At 48.2% G+C, this 4879-nt stretch overlaps 2 non-coding genes across 2 annotated transcripts; both read left to right on the top strand.

Moving 5' to 3' along the window:
• Positions 1–2571: 2571 nt before the first annotated feature.
• Positions 2572–2644, top strand: Trnam-cau (transfer RNA methionine (anticodon CAU)). The gene has a single exon. It is a non-coding gene; the product is annotated as a tRNA-Met (tRNA).
• Positions 2645–2861: 217 nt separating this feature from the next.
• Positions 2862–2934, top strand: Trnam-cau (transfer RNA methionine (anticodon CAU)). The gene has a single exon. It is a non-coding gene; the product is annotated as a tRNA-Met (tRNA).
• Positions 2935–4879: the final 1945 nt, after the last annotated feature.

Genomic DNA, 4879 nt, shown 5'->3' with positions numbered 1-4879 from the left:
CCTGTGCTTCCATTTGTGTGACGCCGTTTCTAGCTATCCTTTTTCCGGCTTTCTGTTTTCCAAACAAGCGGCCGTGCTCCCACTGCAGGTTCACGACGTTCAGCATGCCTTGAAGCAAGACTCGTGCGCAGTATAAGAGTTTGGGCTGTATTAGGCTGGCTTCATTAAACTCTAGCTATAAATGAAGCTTTCGTTTCATTATTTTCTTCAGCAACGTAAAGATATTGTCGAGCGACAAAGTAATTACATTGCCGCTGGGCTTTTCCGTCGGTTCCGTTCGCATCTGGTGCGTCTGACGAGGCAGAAGTGAGCGACGGCGACAGCCACACCGTAACCAAACAAAATACAAGAACGAGAAGAGTTTTTTGAGGACATTGAAACCTATCTAAAATGAGAAAAACATGTAATGCTTTTGGGATACTTTGTGCAAAAGAAGACTGAATAGGCGTGTTTAGACAGAAGGTTCGAAGCGCCGAATTCCTTTATGAAATGTTAGAAGGCCATGAATAAGAAGACGTTGCTCACATTGTGTCAACAGAAAACTGTTTAATATTTACGCATTTCCAAGGCGCTAGCCACGCTCGCCTAGACAGAGCATACGTGAGCCTGACCCTGGTGTCAAAGTGTTCGAACTACAGCAGAAAGGATGTATCTTTTTGTGATCATTGTCTCGTGTCCTTCATGGTAGTCGGCATAAAAGAGGGTAAGAAGTTTTCTTGGAAACTGTGGAAATTAAACTGTAGGTTATTAAAAGATTCCGGGTTTAAAGAAAAAAGGAGAGAAAATTTTCGTCGAGCACGAAAGCGCAGTGGGCCCTACCCCGGCAGAAAAATAAGAAATAATGAAGCAGGATGTAAAGTTGTGTGCAATAGCCAGGTCACCCACCTTAAGACGGCTAGAAAGAGCAGCGGAAAAAAATTCACAATAATTTACACCAGTTACTTGTACGAGAGAGCGAAATTTCGGGTTTATTTGGCGAAGATATAGCAGCTATAAAAGGCAAACTATAGGAAGGCAAACTAGAGGCAATCGATAAAGTTCGCTTTCAGGAAGCCACAGTGCGTGCCCGTGGCGAAAGATTATTAGCTGGGGAAACACCCACTAAACGGGTGTTATGCGACGAAAGAAAATATGCCCAAAAAAAATGAAATTAAGAAAATAGTTTTTCGCGGAACACTTACAAGGGAAGGGAAAAAAAAACATAGAAAAGGCATTTGTGGAGCACTATGAGAAAGCGTTTGTTCATTGTGCTCCGCGAATAGAAGATTTCAAAAGAGATTTTCTTCCGTTGATACCGCAGTTAGAAGATGACGTGAGGGCAGGCTTAGAACAGCCGCTTACACTCAGCGAAGTGAAAAAAGCAATTGATGAATTGCAGGGGAGTAAAACGCCTGGACTGGATGGCATAAATGCGGAGTTTTACAAGGCGTTCAACGATATAGTTTCACTTATTTTGCTGAACGTTTTTAGAGAAGCATACAAGAACAATATTTTCCCGGTGTCATTTTCCCGAACATACACGGTTCTACTACCCAAATGTGATGATCCGGTTAAACTGCAGTCAGTTAAAGGCTACCGCCCGATCACGTTAGCGAACGTTGATTAAAAAATACTTATGAAAATTTTAGCCAAAATGTTCCAAACCGTCATAACTGTGCTTTGTGTTGATGCCGAGACACAAGGGAAACATGAGCCGACGGCGCGCAGCCGGCGGCTCGGCCCACCCGACGAAGGAATTACGAGGGCGCGACCTGGGGAGGGGAACCGCAAAATAAAGGCACTCTCAGACTGAACGCCAGACGTGTCGGTTGTACGTTTCTCGCGCTCCGCGAACACTACAATAACTTCCTTCGTTGGGTCACATCAGACGTGCGGTATTAAGGGACGAAGTATCGTCACCAATATCCATGTTGCTCGGAGTGTCTTGGAATGCTGTGATTTGATGTGACGACACGTTGCCATGATGCAGATTGACCTTGAAAAAGCCTTGGAAAGAGTGTGTCACGAAGTGTTATTCTGTATTATGAAACATGCAAATGTGGGGGAAGTGATATACAATGGAGTGCATATGGCTTACCAGGGATGTACCACGCAGTTAGTTATAAACAAAAAGGTCAGCAAATGCGTTTCTGTGTTACCGTCAGTTAGGCAAGGTTTTCCGATGTCGCCCGTCCTTTTTTGCATGTTTTCAGAGCCTTTTTGTTTAAAAATAATCCAAAGTAATGGAGTTAGGGGATTTAGTTTGAACTCAAGTGAAGTGCGGTTGTTGACTTCTGCGGACGGCCTGGCAGTGTTTGTTACAGATAAAGAGAGCGTGCAAAAAGTGACGGTGATTACAAGTGATTTCTGCGCACAAATCTGTAGTGCTGTAAACTGGGAAATATGTTCGGGACTGTGGCACGGAGCATGGCCCGCCAAACCATTTAGAAGAAATGTCTTCTTTCGAATTTTATGATAGTTTTCGCTCACCAGAGTTCGGTGAGCGGGTTTTAAACCGACACTGATGTGTTTTAAACCAGCATCGTAGACATTGACGTGACTATTTGTCCAATATGCAATAATAAAAAAAAAGTCTCGGTAGCGCAGTAGGCAGCGCGTCAGTCTCATAATCTGAAGGTCGTGAGTTCGATCCTCACCCGGGGCAGGCGGATATTTCTTTTTCCGTGCTACGCTCTCACTTGTGTGCTCGGAAAACGGCTTGGCACGTTGGCAACTATAGCTGAAATCGATAGGTTCAGTTGTGCAAGAGCAATAAATGGCCATTACCAACGACATGTTGCCATTTCCTGTGACCGCTGCACAAAGACAGTCGCTCGAGAGGCAACGAGACAAGGATGAGTAGAACGCTGCTCGGAACATCCGCCTCGGTAGCGCAGTAGGCAGCGCGTCAGTCTCATAATCTGAAGGTCATGAGTTCGATCCTCACCCTGGGCAGGCGGAGATTTCTTTTTACGTGCCACGCTGCTCGCTTTTGTGCTCGGAAGACGACTTCGCATGTTGGCAACTATAGCTGAAATCAATAGGTTCCGTTGTGCAAGGGCGATAAATGAACTGTACCAGCGACATGTTGCCATTTCCCGTGACCGCTGCAAAGATGCTCTAAGTCTTGGTCCTAAATTAATAAATCTCGATTCACCCAAAGTATGGCTTGAAGAAGATTTTTCCCCAAAGATTCAGCATGCTAGAATGAAACTGCGTGAATTTGCAAAGGAAAACAAAAAAAAAAACGGAGAAAAATATTATGTGCACTTTAACAAGCTTCACATGGAGCACGCCACATACCGTTATGATCATTCTACTAGCCAGGTCGTTCAAGCCTTTGCAAAAAATCATCCTCCCCCTAAATGACACCCCGTGAACCACACGCGCAGCTCCAAAAAAGTATAACCAGCTTCCTTGCTTCTAGCAAACTTCCGCAGTATTTTTCCCAAGCTTGATGCCCTCAAAGCTATTATTCACACGTGTTCAGCCGATATCTTTATCGGCACAGAAACTTGGCTTCCCGATGAAATAGCGAATAAAGATCTTACGCTTCCATCGACCTTCGCACTTTTCCGCAAGGACAGGTGCTGCTCTCGTGGAGGCGGCATACTGATCACAGTTAAAGAAGAATATCGCCCATCGCTAATTGACGTTGATTCACCTTTAGAACAACCATGGATAGAGGTCCACCGCTCCCGACGTCCACGCCTGAACCTAAAGACGATAATCTTCCGCCCCACGGGGATACATCTATCCAAATGTAACACTTACGCCATCGCCGAACTCATTACCTCCGCACAACTGAACGCAAGTGAGATATCGCGCACCGTGGTGGAGCTGCTCCCTGCCAAAAACCTCATCAGGGTACGAACCCTTCGGGAATCTGCAGCTACTGAAGCTCACCAGCCTGGCACTCAACGATACCGTTGTCCACCTTCGGTGTTACGAGGCTTCTCCAGAAAATTTATGCCGGGGTGTCATTCACGGTGTGGCACAAAATACCGCCGCCGAATCGTTGATGCGAAACCTTGTCCAGGCCACGCCTGCCCGCATCCTGGCCGCTCGCATGATGGGCGCTACGAAGTCGGCTCTCATCACCTTTGAAGGTACTTCTGTGCTCCGCTGCATCATTTACCGCTGCGGCCGATACCGATGTTACCCGCACTGGCCAAAGGCACGGTTATGCTCCCGCTGCCACACACTCGGCCACCGGGAGGACGTTTGCCCCTTGCCACACACCACCCGGCTCTGTCCTGTGTGCTCCTTGGACATCACCAACTTGACCCCAACGACGACGCATGACTGCGTACCGAAGTGCCGCCTTTGTAAGGGGTCGCACGCCAGCACCTCCACCGACTGCCCCACCCGCCAGCAAGCAGACGCTCTCATGGCCCAACAAGCCAAGAAACGCATCCCGGCCCTCCGAACAAAGCACACTTCAGGCCACTGATCCCGTTCGCGTTCCAAAGTACGTCAACGCTCCTCATCCAAAGGAAGGAAAAATCTAGCGGCGCCGCCACCCCCCCCCCCCCCCCTTCCAAACACAATGGTCATGTCCAACGGCCGAAGCTCCCGCCGCCAGGTCAGCCAGGGACACAAGCGACGTCCCAACACACCTATGTGAGCAAGTCGACTCCTCCCGGTTCCCATCAAGGAGCACCGACCAAACTTTCGTCATCCCCGATCACTGAATCACCCGCCTACCGCGCAGCTCTGCACCCCAGTCCACCACCACTTGCAGCATCACTGTCCCTGCGAAAGCCCCCGAAACGGTGGCTGATTTATTTCGTTTGCTAGTGGAACTCATCCAGGCTGTTAACGCCCTAGGAGAGCGCCTGCAACGAGTGGAAGACGCCTGGTGTCGCAAGTCTGGAAAACGATCCGCGCCTCATCATAG

Source organism: Haemaphysalis longicornis, unplaced genomic scaffold, assembly GCF_048455015.1.
Source record: "Haemaphysalis longicornis isolate Haplotype H1 unplaced genomic scaffold, Haemaphysalis longicornis Haplotype H1 scaffold_18, whole genome shotgun sequence".
NCBI classification, from domain to species: Eukaryota; Metazoa; Arthropoda; class Arachnida; order Ixodida; family Ixodidae; genus Haemaphysalis; species Haemaphysalis longicornis.
Note: the sequence above shows the minus strand (reverse complement) of the source record. Positions and strands in the feature narration are given on the sequence as shown.